The sequence below is a fragment of the Aedes aegypti genome, chromosome 1 (assembly GCF_002204515.2).
Source record: "Aedes aegypti strain LVP_AGWG chromosome 1, AaegL5.0 Primary Assembly, whole genome shotgun sequence".
In the NCBI taxonomy this organism is placed as follows: Eukaryota; Metazoa; Arthropoda; class Insecta; order Diptera; family Culicidae; genus Aedes; species Aedes aegypti.
The window spans coordinates 51,484,779-51,507,137 of record NC_035107.1 but is presented as its reverse complement, the minus strand read 5'-3'; the positions used below and the strand labels follow the sequence as shown (position 1 = coordinate 51,507,137).

The 22,359-nt window shown below is 37.1% G+C and overlaps 1 protein-coding gene and 1 long non-coding RNA gene across 4 annotated transcripts in view; both read right to left on the bottom strand.

Annotated features, from left to right (window-relative positions):
• Positions 1 to 22,359, bottom strand: part of LOC5569928 (carbonic anhydrase-related protein 10) — a 194,701-nt gene that overhangs the window by 101,713 nt on the left and 70,629 nt on the right. The gene's annotated exons all lie outside the window — the stretch shown is intronic.
• On the bottom strand, positions 5,887 to 7,034 carry LOC110677654. The gene is made up of 2 exons (XR_002501107.1): positions 6,559 to 7,034; positions 5,887 to 6,496 (listed from the first exon to the last, which is right to left on the bottom strand). It is a non-coding gene; the product is annotated as an uncharacterized LOC110677654 (long non-coding RNA).

Sequence of the window (22,359 nt, the reverse complement as noted above, 5' to 3'; positions counted from 1 at the left end):
TTTCTGATTACTATAGGACTTAGATAGAGTAAAAATGTCCTGAATTCGGTTCCCTTCCAGCGTGATAGATGTTCCAAACTACGAACAGGTCTCCCGTGGTAATTTACAACTTTGCAAATATTTTGAAACTTTATCAATTTGTTGGGCAGACCATTTGGCGTTGTGATTATTCATTGAACCAGTTTTCCAACCGTTCAAAAATCGTTTCGAAATGCCAAGATCGATAAGGTGCAATGCATCACCAATTGGGAAATCATTAACCATGTCCAAACCAATGATAGATTCCAGTATGCTATCATGTTTATGATGGCCTTCATAAACACGAGCTCTAAAATCACTGTCGTTTCGCAAGGGTGCATCAGTGTCCGGAAAAATCATGGTCCTGAAAAGATGTGAGTATTCACCTTCCGTCGTGCACTTTAGACACGAGTTATATCCATTGTGACCAATTACACCTAGAATTAGAAGTAGAAAGTATTATAATGAGAGTGTAGAGTATTTCAAAAAAAGTTGAAGTGACTATTTTGCATTGCTTTTTCTGAAGAAAGTTCAACTGTTTTAAATTTAATTTTAAATATTTTTAGCAATAACTAGCATTTTCTGATTAAAGAAATTCATAACCATTTACCAACAACTAGCATAAGATGGTCTGATTAAAGAAATTCGTTCTCATGACGAAACCTTTACCTTAATAGCAATTAGTGGTTATTATTCAGAATAGTTCGAAAATTATTGTATTGTTTGTACCTCAACCTCACAGTTTTGAATCAATTTGTGCACAGCAAGGTAAGGTAAATGAGTATGTGATGCCCCCCTGGTGAAAGACATTATCTAGGAAGAATCAGAAGTACACTGCTCTCAATATAATGGGACACCTAGCCACAGTCACTCTATTCCATATGAGAATGTCTTACAATATTGAGTGACTCGTAAAAGTGTGACCACTGTATTTATTGCTTTGTCTGCAGTTTTGTTTTGTCTAGTTTTAAATTATTTGACTAGTAACTAATTCATCATGATTCTTGCAAATTCGCCTTTACCTCGATCGTCTTGATTTACTCTTATGTACAGTAACACTTTTTGGGAATCAGACAGTACACACATTATTATGAATCACCTAGTCACAATTATTAATCACTCTGTTCCATATTAATATGGCCCATAAAAGTGGGTGATGCGTAGATGTGTGACTACTGTATTTATTACTTTTTTGCTCTTCTGTTTTGTTCTTGTCATTGTCATGTCTACCTATCTCAAGTGATATTAATTCTTCTACTTTTTGACTTGGTACCTTTTATGTGTTCGTACCTATGGTATTTCTGATCTATAAGTACTGGCTGCAGTTGGTGCAGAAGAGAGACTTCCTGGACTGTGGACAGATTAATATATTATTTTATTCTTTATTTGCAGGATATAAAAGTGGCGACGAGGATCATGGAAACGTGTGTTGAAGATAATCAATTTTCTTTGGGGTGGCGAATTGCCAATTGTATCTGTATTTGAAAGTGTGGTGAAATTGCCGATTTGAGTTGAACCAAATTGTTCTTCAGAGCTGACGAAATTGTCGTTTATTGTGAACATAGTTGTTCTTTTGTGAAGCGATTGCTGTATTGAGATGAACGAAATTGTTCTTTAGTGTTGACGAATTTGTCATATGTAATGTTGAGCAGTACAATCCAATGATTTAAATGTTTTGTTGTAGTCATGGAATTGACAAATTTGCGTATTTAAGATCGAGGAATTCTTTGGATATATTTTCGATTGTTCGTTGTATGAGTTGTTGCAACTTGTAGGTGGCTTTTCAAGAGTTATTGAAAAGTTTCTAAAGGGGAAAGGACTGTCATGTCTACCTATCTCAAGTGATATTAATTCTTCTACTTTTTGACTTGGTACCTTTTATGTGTTCGTACCTATGGTATTTCTGATCTATAAGTACTGGCTGCAGTTGGTGCAGAAGAGAGACTTCCTGGACTGTGGACAGATTAACATATTATTTTATTCTTTATTTACAGGATATAAAAGTCATTAGGCTAGTGAATAGTCCATCACGATTCATGAAATTTTACCTTAACCACGTTCGACTTGATTTACTCTTATGTACAGTAGCACAATGTGGAACATAGTGACTAATAATTGCAACTAGGTGATTCATAATAGTGTGAGCAGTGTACTATCTGTTTCACTAAATTTTAGTGAATCAGATGGTACATTGCTCACACTATTATGGGTCACCTAGTCACAATTATTAGGCACTCTATTCCATATGAAAATAATTCATAATAATGGGTGACCCGTAATAGTTTGACCACTGTATCGTGACGGTTGAATGGGAATCATTCAGAAAAGGTAACTGATTTAAACTGTGAGGTAGTAGTAGCTGAAAAGTAAAAATACTGAAGAGCATAATTGGGACTATCCACACTCCACAGACAAATAGATCTTAAAGTTAAGAAAATTCAAAACTAAGTCTCATTTGATCACATACAAAAAATTTAAATAAAAATAAGTATTTTCAAATAACATGATTTACCTCTTAGCATCGATCTTGCTGGTGTGTCGCAAATAAAACATCTAAGGGAGATGCGTATTTTTTCATTTGAAACAATTATTCCGTGATTCAAAACTTCGTTCAGTTCATCGACAAATGGTGAAAGGAATGCATTAACATCTTTTGGTTTGTCTACAAGAAGTATAAAAATTTACGTTCATCTGTTTACATCACACTAAAAAACATACTTCCTCCACAAAAAATTCCAACAATTAAAGGTGATTGAGTTTTTCTTAATTCGTGCATGTTGACTAAAATTGGCCAGAAGGAATTTGACGAACTTTTGAATGCTGGCAGTCCATCAATATTTATGTTCAACGATACACTCTTTGGTACTTTCTTGATGCGTGATAAGGTTTGTACGAGAATTTTTCGGAGACCGTAATGCCAATATTGCCCACCAAGTCGATCATCTTTGGAAATTATGGTGGAACGAGGAGTTTGCACTAATGTCCTTGCACATTTTGGAAAAACATTTTCCGGAACATGGCTTTTCAGGATCACCAAGAGAGCATTGATTGCCGTATGTTTTATCTGGAAATCGATCGCCCATTTTTTTATTTCATCGCAGAAATCTTGTGGATCCAATGATGGTTCAGAATTATGCTCAGATTCACTATCACTTTCAATATCTTTATCCACTTCATCACATTTAGGGGGAACAAAATTCAAATCCGCGTAGTTGCCATTTTCCATCTTTGAAGGCCGGTCAGAATGCACTTCAGTGATATTAGATCCACTATCATCGATTTTATTGGAACTTTCATAGTTAGGGGCTATTGGAACGCTTTTAAATTCAAAATGCTTTATCAATTCCTTTTTACGTTTCGAAAAATGGCCATTACGCTTGATTTTACGCCACAGGTTTTTGTCAGATTCGGAGATACTACGTGCTCGATCCATCTTTGCCTTTGAACTGATGTAAAAATAGGCAATGTGATTTTTTGTGTCTTAGAAAGATCTGCTAGTGTTAAAATTGTGTATATAAAACGTTAAAAATACTTTTGTGGAGCATGAAATTGATTAAACTTTAATAAAATCAATTCCAGATGGTCATATTCTAATTAAGTAAAATAAACGTTTATATAGCGATAGTTTAACCTAGACAAGTTATCACAATTCGATTAAATGTTTTGTATTTGAAAGCTATACTAATGCTTTTATAATACAAAAAATGTTATGGATTTCACAATTATAACTCTTGTATAACAAGTTATTTTCTCTGCTGCTCAAAAGAAGTATTTGGTGTTACTTGGGGTGGGTAGATCAGTGATCGGTAGGAAAGTTAATTGCTTTCTGTAATCAATTCTGATATTCTGGAGTAAAATTTGTACTTTTTCGTACTCCGGAATTTGAATGCACATAGTTCGAAACAATCGTTCCATTTCATAATAAAACTCATGGAACGACTCGTTTCTTTGCTGACGTCGCTGATATATTTTCATTTTTATAAGCGCGTCTAAATCTGGATGCATGAAGGTTCTTTTCAATTCAAGCACCAGATGGTCCCAATTAATTAATCGTCCTGTGGAGCGCATGGTCATATACCATTTTAGCGCTGGTCCTGTAAACAGGTGAACGGCAGATTCAAATAACTCAACTTCTGAAACATGCTCTGCTAACGAGAAGGTTTGTACAATTTCAAGAAATTCGTTAAGCTTGAGCCCTTGATCTGCACCGTCGTATTTGCTGATCTTCCATTGAGAAACAGGTAAAGTATGTCGCGATGGATTAGGTGGCTGCAATGTATAGTGAGGGGGGTACGGTGAGTATGGGATTGGTATTTGAGGCTGATGAGAATGTGTATTTTGCTGATTGGGGTACGTAGTAGATGATTGTTGTGTGTTAGTTGGCACACTACTATTGAACCACGGCTGTGAGGTGCATTGCGGATTCGATGTAAATCGGCTTGAAGAAGCAGTGGGTATTTGGGGAATCGATTGAGCGGCATTAGAAAAATACGGCACATTTTTATACGGATTGGATGGCACTGTTGGTGGTAAATCGGCAAAACCAACCGAATGTTGATTCTTGTGGCGATCGGAATTTGTTATCGCGTTCGAGTCTATTGTTCGAGGGGGATGAGCAAACAAACCGCTTGGATCTGCGACAGAAGCTTGTGATTGAGGTGTGGGTAGGGTGGCTCTTTGACCCATTGCAATTTCGAGCTCTTTTATGCGAGCTTGCAACGATTCAATTATTGCCTTCACTTCTGGACTGCAAGAAATTAGTAATTGAGATTGTGCAAGCTCTTGAGACGATATTTGTGGTGGGTTATATAGACTATTTCCTACTCTCACATCACTGATAAGAGCTCCTGAAGGATCAAGGGACTCTTGGTTAACTTCAAATAAATTAAGTAATGCCTGTTCAGTGTCAATTTCCTGCTGATTATTTACAAGGTTCAAATTATCCCCATAAAATTCTTTAATTAAAACCTCAACAATGTCCACAAGAAGACATTTCAAAAATCCGCTTTCTTCTGCGGTAATATCCACACGTTTCATCAGCTGATACACTCTATGACCGTAATGCAAGAACCTCGTTTTACACTTCGCCCTTAGGGTGCGATCGTGCTGTTTCACCGTTTCACTTATTTCCAAAAACTTTTTTTCGCAAACACTTATTTCCTCAACTTTGTTTTCACCCACAACTGCTTCCAAAAATCTCTTCTCCGCCTTTTCTAATTTTAGATGTTCTCGTAAACTTCTTCGCCTGCGTGAGAACGACGGATCGTCTCGAATTACTATAGCCCGCATTGATAATTCACACAAGAGCTCTTCATTTTCTAAATGGTCCACTCGGATATCGTGGTACCACCCTAGAATCATTTCTATAGCTTGCGTAACATTCGTACCGGCCATGGCTAGTATACGTATAATTCACAAAATATTTAAAGCAAATTCACTATGTTTAAATAAAAGAAGTAATTCACAAAAGAAATATTTCACAAAAGGTATTCAATTCAATTCACAAAAGAAATTCAATTCAACAAAAAAAATCTATTCAATACAAAATCAATTCACACGTTATTTAAATGAAAATAATTCTATTCAGGACTAAGACAATGAGCTATAGAATGACACTTAATTGTTCAATGAACAAAGGAAAAAAAAGCTATTATCATCATCCGAAATGGTTTTGTTCTAGCACATGCGGTTTTGCAATTTGAAAGCACAATTTAGTAATTCTAATTATGAAAGAAATTGGAACGAAATTGAAATTTTCGATTTCGGATTCTCCCGGAGCACAATTCAAAAAAAGGTTCTAATTTTGGATATATTAGAAACTTTTTTGTTCACACACTAATTTACGTTGGGCGCCAATTGTTACTCTTAGGTTACTAATTCTACTATATACTAATTCACTTTGTAATTTCAATAATTTTTAAGAATAATAAGAAAAAGATGAAAAGAAAACTAGAAAACTAAAGAAATTAACACTTAGAAAAACTTCAAAAAACTTCAATTCAAAATTAAAAAAACTAATTAATAAGCAAATTTTTACAAACTATTTACACTTCAGCCCTCTCAGGGTCTATCCGGGAGAATCGTTCAGGGGCGGACTCACAACCCTCACTTGCTGCGCGAGAAAAAAAGTAATCACAACAAAAGATAGAGAAAAGGAATTGCACTAGTAATAAATAATTAAGCTTAAACACTGTAACTTGGAAATTCACATTTTAAACAATAAATTTATATATTTTGGAGGGGAATTCATAGGATAGTAAAGGATGTGCACATTTAGTTTCACTTGATTCCAACGTTTTGCGGGCTTACCCGACCTCTGTGTCTTCTGATGTCGGTCACTTCGTGTCTGGGCCACCTGAAGCCGGATCTGGACGCCTTCGTTCTGCTTATTCCGCACTTGGATGATGACTCCACTATTTCGGCACTGGTATGAGAGATCGGCGGTTGCACTCACGAGACACGGTTAGGAATTTAGTTCCTGGATTGATAAAAATTGAATTTTTAGGTCTTGAACGAACCGACCATTAGAAATTTAGTTACCAAAAAGATCCTTTGCCTTGGCCTGCATATCCTTTTTATATCGCTTAGGATGATGCAGCATAACCCATGGGTGGAACATTTCCCGGGAGGGATTTGTTTCCGCACAGTTGGTACAAGGCGCCATGATGCAGTGCATAAGGAAGGAATGATGATGTAGGGTTTTATAGGACGGGGATTTGAATTCAAATATTTAATTTATTTTTATTTACAAATTCATTTTTTTTTTTAATTAATTCATTGGTTATATTAAGGGTAACTGGTATCGAAGGATAGGGGGAAAGGGATTACATTTACATATTAAGATATTTATATTTAAACTAGGGTTGAAAGCACAATTATTTACAAATTTACGAGTATTTACAAAACTATGAACATGTTAACAAAGTATGGATATTTACAAAAAAGAAGAAAAATATATATAAAAAACAAAAGAAAAAATACAAAAAAGCAAATTTGGATTGTGACCTATCACATAGGTAACAAGAGTACACTTAGACTACCTTGAAAATTTTTAAATGCACTACTAATTAATAGTTTCGACATTTTCTTGCAAAAAAATGTTTGATTCTTAAGGCCCAAACGCAATGATAGCGGAACGGCAACAGAAAGCGGAACCGGTTCGCCAGCATGAAACACACCGTACTGACTGAGCTGTCAACGAACAAAAGTGAACCAAGTCTGAGTCGACAATCATGCTAAAGTTCATACTGGTGAACTGGTTCCGCTTTCCGTTGCCGTTCCGCTATCATTGCCCAAATTTAATCACAGCCACTTTTCTACATTTCAATTAAAATTAAGTTTTTCAGGGAGACACTATTCTAAACTTTTCATCAAATGTTTTCCTAAATTTGACTCTTATTTTTCTCATGCTGTACTTTCTTACTCTATTGAACATTGACTCTAAGTGAATCGATTTGTTCAATCATTTTTTTTTGTAATTATATTTACTATACCAAAAGTCGTTAGATTTTTTTATAATAATATTGTCTTTCAAATGAGATTTTTTGAAAAAATCCTAAGAAAAAGTAGAACAATTTGAGTTTGTGAAGGAACCAGAAGAACTGAGAAGAGTGAAACGTGGATCTAAAAAGAACCTCAAGCATTGTCTTTGATTTAAGTTTTATTAAGGACTTTTTAAAACATTATGAAATTTAGAAACTTGATTAATTTAATAGTTTATTTTTACAATTCCCATGCTACACTTCAATTTGAAACCATTCCATTCCCACATCTTTGTTCATAAAAAATTGCATCGCCAAAACGACGTTTCAATAGAAAGTTTGTTTTTTTTTTTAAAGTTGCTTATATAAGATTGAATTGTTCGAAACAAAGTGATTTTGAATTTTGCCAGTGTGCCAGTTTTTGTCGAAAATCGGTGAATTATCTGTATTATCCTGGGAAAAAGGTTGATATGGTTTCTTCAACAGGTTATTTGATTTGACGATTATCGTCAGTAATAACTGAAAAAGAGTACACCTGAGCCCGTTTAGCAAAAAAGAATAGTACACAAATTTTTAAGGCAAAAAAGAGTACTTGTACTATAAAAAGAGTACGTCTGGTAACCCTAGTGTGCAAATCATTGAAACGGGAGTATGGTGGAGTCGTACCCATCCTTTCTGGGACACCTTTTATCAGCTAGTAGACAGGATCGAGAAGGCACTCACACTGTACGCTGGACTAGTTTAATACGAATTTTCGAAATTTATGGTGTTCGAACACTAGCATTCCTATTTAGCTTATAATTCTTATTCAAAGCACAAAAGTACACTCTACGAAATTGCTCACGAATCACGTAGACCTTTTTTCGAACATCACTACGGGTGCGGGTCGTTAGGCCGAATGCCATTAGGCTGAATGTCATTAGGCTGAAAGGGTCGTTAGGCCTTTTGATCCTCTACAACTATTTCAAACCGCTTACACATTCATCGGTGTTTTTCCTTCTTTAAACCGTATAGGCATGAGTGATAGCATACTAAAACCCTCACCGCTCAGTAAATACTTGATGGATTCAAATATTTTTTTCTCAGTATACTAGCATACATATCAAGTTTCCTAAAGTTGCCAGTACAACTCGGGAGTATTCCTGTGGCCTGAGTTATTCCGGTGGATCACTGGGTTAGGTCGGGTAAAAAAGTGCTATTTTTAGGACATGCCAAGTTATTTTTATTTGCTTGCGCTGACAATCATTCTAATTTGCATAAATCATCAAGATTCGTACCCATAAGCTTGGCACAGATGTTTAGATACAAATTGGCCACTTTTTAGTAAATTGGAGGATCCCGGGGACCCGAAAATGGTCTTTTGTAGGATCAATCAAATGTAGGAAACAAGGTTATCCAATTCAATCGTTCCTCAAAAAGTTCTCACTGATGCGCTTTTCTTAGAATTCTTCGTTATAGTACCCACATTATAGCCGATTTTAGAAACTATCCGTGACTTGAAATTAGCTTACCACTAGGAGCAAAAAAGCACAATACCCTTTTCACCTGACCTGACCCAGTGACAAACCGGAAAAACTCTGGCCTCAGGAGCATTCCCGAGATTCCTCGGCCTTTTTTAGAAACTAGATATGTGTACGAGTATTCTGACAAAAAATAATTGAAATTCGTAAAGCATATGCTGAGCTGTGAAAGTATTAGTTTATTTTCTTTCACTCATGCCTATACGGGTTAAATAATAGTAGTTCACGGAACAAGTTGCAGAATGATGATTTTTACAGCACGAATGGTAGAATTATCCTACGAGGCTTGCCGAGTAGGATAATTGCGACGAGTGCTGTAAAAATCGAGTTCTGCAACGAGTACGTACAACATTTTTTGCAATTTCGTCGAATACCACTTGAGAGCATCAGAAATTATATCGGAATGCACTCACCATTATTTTACAATTTCTGAAAAATTGTTATGTAATGATTCATTACGCAACTCAAAACAGTTGCGTAATGAGAAAGCGTTGCGTAATGAATCATTACAGCACTGATTTCAGTTGCGTAATGACTATTACCGCTCTGCATACTTCAGTGCAGGAAAGTAAGCCGTTTTATGACAGATTGGCGTGATGAAAAACAGCCTATTACGATGACAAATCGCAAAAAGATTGTTCTTTCTAGTTGTAATTCACAGCGGATATTGTGGGCTTCTAGGTAATGCAAATTATCCTTATCTAACAACTAACAATCCATTCGACCTGAAAATCCATTCGGAGGCTTCTAGGCCAGGGGTTTTCAGCATTTTATACTCGCGGAGTACATTTTGTAATAGAATTGTTGCTCGGAGCATCTGTTCTTCCTCATAAAGGGTGTATTCGAAAAAAAATGGCACACCGAAAATTTTCTGTATCTTTTGAACCGTATGAGTAAAAATTCTTAAAATTGGAGTAAATATTTTTCATAGTGTATTGTTTACATCTGTCAACTGTCAAAGTTATTCATACAGTAGTTCTGCCCATGTCGTCGAATCAAGAAATTGTCCGTGAAAAAAAAAATTGTGCTCTTATAATCAAAACCCAGATCCGTCCCACCGATGGATCGCTAAATAGCTAGGATCTCGAATTCAACTGTGTCTCGTGTCATAAGAACCTTCAAGGAGCGTCTAAGTGCTTTAAGGAAGGATGGTAGTGGTCGTAAAAGTGGTCCAATGGACAATAAAATGGCCAGGAAAGTGGTGCAACAGTTCAAGAACCGCCCAAACATGTCAATCCGAGATGTCGCTAAGAAGTGTAACGTGTCAGTCGGTTTTGTGCAGAAAACCATGAAACGTGCTGGGTTACATGTTTACAAGGTGCAAAAAGCCCCAAACCGGAATGAGAAACAAAACATGACTGCGAAAACCCGCGCCCGAAAACTTTACACCAAGTTGCTCATCAAATCGTGTTGCCTCGTGATGGATGACGAAACTTTTGTAAAGGCCGACTTCCGTCAACTTCCTGGACAAGAATATTCGGATGTTCGAAAGAAAAAAGTATCGAAATTTGCAAAGAAGTTTCTAATCTGGCAGGTGATTTGCGGATGTGGTGAAACAAGCGCTCCTTTCATCACTTCCGGAACAATGAACGGTGCGATTTACACGGAAGAGTGCCTTAAGAAGAGGCTTTTGCCATTCTTAAGGAAGCACATAGGATCAACTCTGTTTGGCCTGATCTAGCATCCTGCCACTACTCTCGAAACATGTTGGAGTGATACCGAACCAACGGAGTCAATTTTGTGCCAAAAGATATGTACCCAACGAATTCACCGGAACTTCGCCCAATTGAGAAAATCTGGACAATTATGAAGACGAAACTTCGCAAACACTCTAAAATCATTTAAACAGAGCAGGAATTGAAGAAAATTTGGGTAAACACAACAAAAACACTGGGAAAATCTGTTGTACAAAATTTGATGGATGGAGTGAAAAGGAAAATGCGGGTATTTGGAATGGGAGAAGAAATTGAATAAAACAAATGTTGTGAACCATATCCCATAAGTGGTTTTTTATCCCCTGAAAATTTTAAGAAAATCCGATATCCGGTTTAATTTTTCTGACAAAATATGTGTGTGCCATTTTTTTCGAATACACTCTTAAACTCCGTTTTAAATCTGGATTTTTTTAAAGCTTAAATCGACCCTACAATTGTTACGAAAATCGTAAAGTACGATTTATGTCGGCCAATCTCTCATTAATTTTGATACAATTTTTAAATATTAATTGCTATATAAATTGTTATCCGTACGTGGATAATCTGATTTCTGTGAACTTTTGAGTTATCTCAAAAACTAAGTCTGCACAGTGGGCCTAGCAATTTTAGTGTTTGTATCATATCACTGATATGCTGCAAATATCAATGCTAACAAGAAAATACTAGAAGGAATTCTGGCATTTCTTGGATGCTTTTAATATTGGCTGTGCTTTTTATATAAAAAGATTGAACATACTTTTATATTTCAACTTAAACTATAAGACTAAGGCATCTTAATTGAACCGTATTTGGTTTCTCGTCAAATCTTTCAAAATTCATAATTGTAAAACGATAGAATTGCATCGGTTAAGATATTTCAACTTTTGCTTTTAGTTCGAACAACGGAACGAGTTTCTGTAGCGAAATATTCTTGTTTAAGCCTTTATTAAATGGGTTGAGCACAAGTTCAGCACTCTAGAAAACATTTATAATGTTTATTTGTTGTTTTTTTTAAGGTGGATGAATTGATGAAACTTGTGTAAATTTTTATTTTTATTAAACGATGTCAAAGTTTCGATTATTATCGTAGTTGCGTGTATCTCAGATTTTTTATGTGAGGAATATGCCTTGAAAAATTCAAAATATTTTATCGTGGAAGATTGACTGAATATTTTTAATCTTACAATTACAAAACATTAGCCCAAATGCTTATTAGTAACATTTTCAAAGCTGATTGAATTCATTTGTTTTATGTATTACTATAGAATTCAGTACAACTCTAATAAAACTATGCTAAAACTGAACATTACAGCATCTTATTGAGATCTCTGAGCAAAATGCCACGATCACACCATCAATTTTTCGCATGTAAATTTGTTATGAATTAAACCTATCGATGTTTGTTTGAATTCATTAGCACTTTCCTACCATCAATTTAACAAGGAAGTGTATATTTTCCAGCATTATTATTAATATTCTTATCTTTATTTAATAGATTTTCAGCCCTAGACTCGCTAATCTTAAACAATTTGTCAGCAATCCTGTTTGTTTTTCCATCGCAAACAAAAGAAATGTTCTGTCAATCATCATAACCTGAGAGAGACTCGCGAAGAGGATAAATATCAACGTCATATGCAGCCCAGATTCCCCTCTCACGAAACGTCAAATGCAGCCCACCGTTTTTATGGCTGAAAAAAGTGAAAAGTATTGTGTTCAAAGTAAACTGTTATTAAAAACCTCAGTCGGCGGAGCAGTTTTTTGAGTTTTTGATGAAGTTGCTGATGAATCTAAGCAGAAGAATAATTATTTCTAATGTCTGCTACGTTTGCTGCCATGAAATTTCACTCAAACGGCTATTTTTGATTCGATGTGATGTAAACTCAATCATTTTTTTGCTGAGAGGTACATGTGAGGGTTTGAACAGCATGCGCATAATTGGTATAAACACAAAGTGGAATAAGAAAAAACTAAACAATCACAGAAAAAGAAGACCGTCTTCGCGAGTCTCGTCTCAGATCATAACCAGCACATGGACAATAGTGTCAACATTGTACTGGGTTGGAATATTGGATATATTAAGTGTTTATTACGTCTGTCATTGGCACAAATGTGAACTTGTCAATATTCTGGAATCTAGGACATAAGGTCGAAAGGGCAAAAGATCGAAGAGGAATAAAGAGGGGATAAAAGGTCGAAGATCTTCATTCAAAGATGATTAATTTTTGCACTATGCAAATTACTTTCAACCTTTTGTCCTTTTGACCTTTTGCGTTATCGACCTTTGTTTTTCGACTTTTTGTCCTTTCGACCTTTTGTATTTCGATCGTTTGTTCCTAAACCAAGTCAGTAAGATGAATATTGCTCTTGAGTTACAAATAAAAATTGAAAAAAAGGTTGTTTGACATACTTAGTTGTAAAAGCAATGCAAATTTCAACAATGAATGAAGCAAGGAAGAGGCATCTCGGACCCATGCCTGTAAATGTTTAGGTGTAGAGCTGTCTACAAGATATTGATACTAGATTTTTGCACCATTTTCCTCTAAATCCGTTACAACAGTTACAACAGTTCACCTGAAATTTATTATTTTATGGTGCATGTAAAATGATATTACAAACAACAAAACTTCAAAAAAAGATGGATTATTTTGATTTTAGCAGCAAATGAACGAGGAAGGTCTTGCCTTTCATCGGTCCAAATTTGAGACATGCCGATTTTTTTGTTATAAAGTTACATGAAAAAGACACCGTGGTCTTCCACCGTTTACATTCAGGCAAGTACCATCAAGTTGATTGTGATTCCTGCACTGAAGTTGTCTCGTTTCATAGTGCTTATGATGTTGACCCTTTGTCGTCAAATGAACTACGAACGTGCAATCGACCTCCACAAACATCACCCTCGGTGCTCTGTGATTATTCTTCGACCAACATGCAACCAACGTTTTCTCTTCACTCGGGACGTACAGCATCTAGCAAAATGGAAGCCCCAACGCCCCCCTCGACAGTCGAGTCTCTCCAGCCAGCGTTCTCCAGTCGTCCCGATCCTGTTGGTGAAGGGGTCTTCCAGCCTGTGCAATCAGGCAAGTACGTTATAAATGCTGCCTGTTTACTTCCTGACATCTCTACACATTCCAGTCTACGCATCTACTACCAGAATGTTCGTGGTTTGCGTACAAAAATCGACTCGCTCTACCTTGCTGTCAGCGATTTGGACTATGATGTCATCGTTCTCTGTGAGACCTGGTTAGATGATCGTATCCTATCATCACAGTTATTCGGAAGCCTCTACTCAGTACTCAGAACGGATCGTAGTGCTCTGAATAGTGACAAAAGAAATGGGGGAGGTGTGTTAATAGCTGTATCATCGCAATTAAGCTGCTCTTTGGATTCTGCAGTCATTAGTAACGAGCTTGAACAGCTTTGGGTAAAAATCGTTTTGCCTCGTAATAATGTGAGCATTGGAGTGATGTATCTACCGCCTGATAAGAAAAATGACATTAGCATTATTCATCGCCACATTGACTCTATCGGAGCCGTTCAAAGTGTTTTGGTCATCGAATGCGGACGACAATCGATCTAAATCGCTCACGCCTCAATCCCGTCAGTTCTACTCTTTTAGATGGCTTCTGCTTTCACGGTCTCTCGCAGGTAAACACATTAGTTAATGGAAATGATCGTACTTTCGATCTCGTGCTCGTTAATGACGTCGTTATGCAAAATTTTTTATTGTTGGAAGCGATGGAAGCTCTCACGGTAATCGATATTTATCACCCTCCGATTGAATTAGTTGTTTCATGTTCACTACTCGTTACCTATGAAGCATTATTCGACCATACTGGTTTTGACTACAAGAAAGCAAACTTCGAGTCACTGTATTCTGCCTTGTGCTTAATTGACTGGAGCCATCTCGATTGCATAGAGGATGTTAACGAATCTGTTGAATTTTTCACCAACTCCGTGATGCAAGTAGTTGCGCAGACCGCCTAGCAAACCGCCATGGTCAAACAATCGGTTGCGTTTTCTTAAGCGCCGCCGCTCTGCTGCCCTCCGATTGTATCGTTCTCACCGTTCACAAGAATCAAAGCTGCACTTCAACCGATCCAGCAGGAGCTATGATGCATACCTGTATGCCCGCTTTAAACGTCGAACTGAGCAGAATCTCCGAACAAATCCAAAACAGTTTTGGTCATTCGTCAATGCCAAACGAAATGAAGATGGACTTCCAACATCAATGTACCTTGGCGATCTGTCTGCTGATTCTGCTAGTGACAAATGTGAGCTATTCGATATGCAATTCAGGCGCGCCTTCAATGACAGTATCTCTCAACAAAATCAAGCGGATCATGCCTTACGAGACACCCCTCATGACGTCTTTAGATACGAAATGTTCTACGTTACAGAACAGGAAGTAACTAGAGCAATTTCAAAGCTTAAGCTTTCGTATAATCCTGGACCGGATGGTATACCACCTGCGCTGCTTAAGAGATGTTCCACAACACTGCTGCATCTTTAACTAGGCTTCTGAATCAATTACTTCGACTACAGCAGTTTCCTGCATGCTGGAAAAAATCCTTTCTTTTCCCAGTCCACAAGAAGGGTGACAAACGATGTGTGAGCAACTACCGTGGAATAACTTCGTTATGCGCTTGTTCAAAAGTATTCGAAATAATTATCAATGATTCCTTGTTCGATTGCTGCAAAAACTACATCTCCACCGATCAACATGGATTTTTTTCGAGAAGGTCCGTCGAGTCAAATCTCGTCGAATTCACAACGCTTTGCATTAAAGCCATTGACGCCGGCAAACAAGTAGATGCTGTTTATTTGGACCTCAAAGCGGCATTTGACCGTGTCGATCATCGAATACTTGTCCAGAAACTTAGAAAATGCGGGTTTTCCACCGGTTTTAGTAATTGGTTCGATTCTTATCTTACGGATCGATCGCTCTGTGTAAAGATAGGCTCATGCGAATCAGTATCGTTTACGAATATCTATGGAGTACCACAAGGCAGCAACCTTGGACCCTTGTTGTTCTCTTTGTTCATCAATGAGGCATCACTGATTTTGCCACCCGGAACCAGGCTTTTCTATGCGGACGATGCTAAAGTCTATATGATCGTGAATGGCTTAAATGACTGTATTAATCTGCAGAGTTTGTTGGACTCATTCGAAGCATGGTGTGTTAGAAACTTCCTAACGCTGAGCATTGAGAAGTGTCAGGTCATTTCGTACGGTAGAAAGCGTAACCAATCAGATTTCCATACAAGCTTTCAGGAACGACACTTGAACGTGTGCAACGGATTCGTGACTTAGGTGTCGTTCTAGACGAGGAACTAACCTTTAACTACCACTATGACGATGCCATCTCCAGAGCAAATAGACAACTCGGTTTTGTGTTGAAAGTGTCTAATGGGTTCAGGGACCCACTCTGCCTAAAATCGTTGTCCTGTGCTCTGGTACGTCCTATTTTGGAATTTGCAGCAGTTGTGTGGTGTCCTTTTCACGCTAGCTGGATCACGCGAATTGAATCTGTTCAAAGGAAATTTGTACGCCGAGCTCTCAGAAACCTGCCATGGCGCGATCCAAGAAACTTGCCACTGTACCACGACCGTTGCCGCCTAATTGGAATCCAGACCTTGGAGAACAGGCGACATGTTGCTCAAACAGCTTTTGTTTCCAAACTGCTGAAAGGTGAAATCGATTCTCCTTCCCTGTTGGCTGATGTAAATGTGTATGCACCAGAACGAACATTGCGTAGGCGTCACTTCATTAGTCTCGGAAATCGGAGTACTCTTTATGAACAGCATGATCCTGTAAGATTCATGACTGCAAAGTTCAACGAAGTCTACCATTTATTCGATTTTAACGTGTCGATTACAACCCTTCGAAATCGTTTTGTGGAGTACTTTGGTAGAAATTGACTGTTCATGTTTGTGTTATGTATAATTTGTTTATGTTAGTTTATTCATTAAGACAACATTATGTCAGATGGATTATTTGAATGATTTGGCAACAAACAGGCAGTGCTGAATTTGCTTAGCATCGAAGACAACGCGGTCAGGACTTCCTCATTGTTAAAAAATGTATTGTGTTCTCCATTAAGATGCCTAATGTTACATTTTAATACTAATAAATAGCAGAAAAAAAAATCAACAACTCAATATTGCAATATCAAAAATGTAAAATGGCAAACATTTCATATTTTCACCCTATGCAAAAAAAAACTTTTATAGAAATAATTTCAATTGGATTGCATTACTCCACAAGAAAGAGTTCAACACAAGCATAACGCATGTTCGTTTGGCTCTCGCTGCTCGATTGGCTTACATTTTGACAACAATGTCAGTTTCCGCGAATCTCTCTTATAAAGGATCGCTTATTAGAACTATCGGTCATTTTCGGCCTAACGACCCTTCTGCCTAACGTGATAGAGCCAATCACAACAGTTCCCAAAAGCTTGTAGTCGTTTCTTTAAAAATCGCGTTTTTTTTATAAATATCTAATAGCGACGTTCTTTCAATCATATTCACAAAAATGAAACACAACATCGAAACAACTTTAAAACATCAATCCAAACACGACCGCACGTCGTTGTCAGATTCGCAGATTTTCGATTATCGCACGTGATCGCCCGCCAGTGAGAAGGGATTTTTCACCATTCCTGTTCCAATAATTGCTTCTCATCGCCACCAACAAAACAGAGCCTAAATGTGACGTGGTGTGGTGGTACTACATGATGCAAATCGCTGTTGTTGGTCCGATCGAACAGTCACAAACCTACGGCTGCAAAAATCCTCCGTGTGGCGACGACGGTTCGATTGCCAGGATGGTGTATTGCAAAACAAATCCCATCGCCTACGGACATCGTGCCAGAGTTGCCACGAGGAGCTTAATGAATTTAGGAGCAAGCCTGTACTCCCCCTCGTCTATGGTTGGTTATTCGTCGTCATCGTCGTCAGGTCAGTAGGATGCTCTCACAGTAGTAGACGAATTCCCGGAGGCAAATCATCGATAGTGATAGACGACAATCGCCAGAACAACCAATCCGGCTATCTAGGACATGGAGTGCGTTCACCTCTTACCACCTTTCAGTTTGTCATTCATCGTCGTGATTACTGGCTTTGGGCTTTCCTAGCAATGCTTTTTTCTGTTTTCACGATAGCTATCGATTCGTGAGAAGCGCTTCGCCGACGGTAAATTTGTATTAAAGCTCAAACGGTAAAAATGAAGATGCAATGCCTCCATCACCTTCGACTACTCTTCTGAAAACTCACTTAAGGTGAAGATGAATCGAAGCCAAAGTTCAAATTTTCAAGAGCACAAATCTGGAGAACCATACACCCGTTTGAGCTGAAAACTTAATCGATTGGTCACCACCAGCTAGTGACCAATCGATTAAGTTTTCAGCTTAAACGGATGTTTGGTTCTCCAGATCCGTGCTCTTGAAAATTTTAACTTTGGCTTCGATTCATCTTCACCTTAAGCGTTTGAGCAACTTTTGTTTCCCGTGTGAGTAGGTAGGTAGCTCGCTCGCGTTTGAGATATGAGCTGCATGAAATTTCGGAATGATACCCATTTATTATTCAATGCTCGGCCTGCAGGGCTGTAGGAGAGTACGACGGGGCTACATACTTCATCTTCTATCTTGATAGATTAATAGTTCCATTCTCCTCGGGGCCTGATTGTTCCGGAAGAAGCTCTTTGCTGGTTGAGTGGATCGATGTAGATGGCGTGCTTCTTCGGTTGCAGTTTTTCGGCTGTTTGCAGCTATATCATACAAATCGTTACAAAGAAGGAGATTAAATCTCCCACGGCTTTCAAGTGAACTTTCAACTGTTCACTACTGTTCGTACCGTAAACCGGGGGAAAATAGATCACTATTTACAACTTTTGTAATATTATCATACAAATTCAGATAACGTCAAATTTATTTCGAAAAACCAGTATCGTAATCCGGGGTAACATTGATCAGTTTTTAGGATATTTCTTAAATATTTCATTTGAAAATGCAAATGTTGCAAGTTTTATATTTTTAGAACAAGTACTGCCACCAATAGCTCGAGACCATATAATGTATTTTGTTTCTGGAAAGATTTAAGCATGTTTATAAAATTGTTTTAGTCGATTTTTTTATTTAGCTGAAATGGGGTAACATTGATCACATATGTAAACAACGTTCGGTAATATTGAAAATTCCGTAACTTACTTAAATGATGGCTTCTGAAGTCGAATATGGTAAGCAATTTCCTAAGGAAAGCCTACATTCTTAACAGTAATTCGTTAATGTTGCCTAATAGAACATTCTTTTGAAAGTTTTGACAACGGAATTGTTTTTGGCGAAGCCAGTTTTAGTAAGAATTACATTTACCTTGCTCTTATCGCTTACACAGCTTATGTGAGACATGAATCTTCGGTAGTGTCATTAAGGAACATTCAAATCGTTGTTTCAAAAATTTGCTAAATTTACGCATGAAGTAAATGCAATTTGCGCAAACATCTTCATTTTCAATAGCTCATGAGTATAAGAAGGAAAAGCGCAATGCATGCTTTGGAAATATTTCATTAATAAATAATGATACGAAGTTTTTACGAGATTAGTCATTCCGATCAATGTTACCCCGCTGATCAATGATACCCCGGATTACGGTACTTGGTTGATGTCTATCAATGTTGTTTTTTGAGTTTCAATGAAATAACATTTAACATTTCATAAATATAGTTTGAATACTGAAAATTCAAAATGACACATAGGGGCGAAATTCATCATCATATACAAAACAGGTTTTATAATAAAAACAATCTTATTCTACCAAAGTTGGTTCCACTGATCCAGAAAATGATGACAACTGGTAAAGAACCTGCTTATCAACTTGGTGTTCTTATAAAGTTTTCGACAGTTATTAACTGAGAACTTTTTCCGATTCTCGAAGCCTCTTTAGGATCAGAATCAGTAATAATTCATGAAATTCTCTCAGAGATTATTCAATTGTTTTTTTACATTTCTTTGAAGATGCCTACAGAAATATTTTCAAAGACTCCTCCAAGGTTTCCTTCATTCTATACAGGGATAACTAAAGAAAAGTCTCAAAGACTTTCTCCAGTGGCCCAGACGATCTCAAAATTTTTCCAGTAATTTCTCCATGGTTTCTTCAAGTATACATCTACAGGTAATCTTCCCGAGATTCATCCAAGAATTTTTCCGGAGATTTCTTCAGAAATTCGTCTAGGGCTCGTTCCATAGATTCTACCTGGGATTCTTCAAGAACTTACTTCACAGATTGGTTAAGAGTTTCCTCCATGAATTCTCTCAGGGGTACCTCCTAAAATATCGTTACAAGAATTGCTCCAAGAATTTTTCCATGTAATCCTCCAAAGATTCCCCCAGAAATTGCTCCAAAGATTCATTTTGAGCTTACAAAAATTCCTCCTGGAATCCTACAAAAATGTATTTAGGAATGCCTCCAGATCCAGAGATTCCCTATTATTAAAATTACCCTGAGAATTTTTCTAGGGATTCTATTTGAAAAATCTCGACATGGATTTCTCATGGAAAATCTCTACATTCATCTAGGTAAATCTCTTTATGAATTCTTACAGAGATTCCTCCAGGAAATTCTACAGAAAATTCTTCATGGATCGCTTCAAGGAATATTCCAAGGATTCAACCAGAAAAATCTCTGCAAAATCTCTACAGTGATTTTTACAGATATTCCTTCGAGGATTCCTCAAACGATGATTCTAGTTTTTTTTTTTTGATTTTCACCGATGATTTATTCACAAATATCTCTACACGGGTTCTTCTAAACATTATTCCAGGCATTTCTTCAGAAATACCTATAAAGATTTCCTCTGAGAGTTCTGCAGCAATTTTCCAGGTATTCAACTAAGGATTCTTCAAGGTACTCTCCCTTTGCTTTCTTCTGACATTTCTTTAGAGATCCCTCAAGAAATTATTCAAAAAAAATCTCTACAGAGATTCTTGCAGAGATGTTTCCAAAGCATTCGTCAAGAATTCCTCCATGGGTTACAGTAGGGCAATCTCCTACGGTATTTATCAAGATATATGTCTAGTGATTTGTTTGAGAAATTTGTCCATGGTTTCCTTTAAGTATACATCCAAGGAAACTCCAGGACTAACTTGATTTGTTCGAGAACACCTCCAGTCATCGCTCTAGGGATTGTATCATAAATTCCTACAAGGATTCCTCCATGTATACCTCCAGGGATCCAATAAGAGCTTACTTCACGAATCCGTTAAAAATTTCATCCATGAATTCTCCTAGAGATTATTATTATTATTGTCTTTTTTAACGAGACTTTAAGTATACCCCAGGAATACATCCTAGAAAATCGCTACAAGAATTACTCCAAGGATTTATCCAAGTAATCCTTTAGGTATTATCCAAGGAATTACTCCAAAGATTCATTTTGGGACTCCAAAAATTCCTACGGGGACCTCTCCAAGAATTTCTTCAGAAATGCCTCCAGAGGTTTTCCTAAGAATTTCTCTAGGGATTACATTTGGGAAATCTTGACAACAACGATTTCTCTAAGAAAATCTCTTGCTGGATTTCTTCAGAGATTTTCCTGGGATTTATACAGAAAATTTTAAATGGATTCCTCCAAGGAATATCCTAGGGGATTTTACCAGGAAAATCTCTGCAGGGATGATTCTATGGATTCCTTTAGTAAAATCTCCACAGTTATTCTCTCAGATATTTCTCGAAAGGTTTCACTAGCAATACCTCTAGGGATTCCTTTAGAAAGTTACCCAGGTAATTCTTTAGAGATCCCTTCGGCAATATACCCAAGTAACCTTTTATTGATTCCTTCAGAAATTTACATAGCTAAATCTACAGAGACTCCTCTAAAGATCACCTTAGAAAAATTTCTACAAGGATTCCTACAGATTCCAGAGATTTCTACAGCATTTTGTTTTCCAGGAATTTTTTCAAGGATTGCTCCAGAAAAATTTATACATGTACTCTTCTAAAAATGATTCCAGATATTTCTTCAGGGATTTCTCTAACGGTTTCCTCTGTTATCCCTCCAGGAGATCCTGCAAGAGCTTTACAAGTATCATATCAAGGATTCTTCAAGGTATTCTCCCAGGAATTCCTCAAAGGATTCCTCCATAAAATTTTCAAAAGTTTTTCCAGCAATTTCTCCGGGAGTTAATAAATATAATATTTCTAGAAAAATTCCTGTAAAAATTCTTGGAGGAATTCTTAGAGTAATTTCTGATTTAATTACTGCAAAATTCATGGAGAATCTCTGAAAGGATTTCTTAAATAAATCTTGGTCTTTGAAAGAATTTCTGAAGGAGTCTTTAAAGGAATATCAGGAGAAATCGCATGAAGAGTTCTTGGAGGAATCCCTGGAAGAATACCTAGAAAAGTTTCTGGAGGAGCCCTGAAAATTTGTAAATCCAGTGAACATTTTGCAGGAGGAATCTATGGAGGAATCACTGGAGGAATTTATGCAGAATCTCCTAAGAAACTTCTCGCGAAATCTGCAGAGATTTTCCTGCAGAAATCCCTGGAATAACCCTAGGAGAAATTCCTGGTGGAAGCCCTAGTGAAACTCCTGGCATAATTCCTGGAGGAAGTTGTGCTGAAAGTGTTCCTGGAGCCCAATCGGAACCAAAAT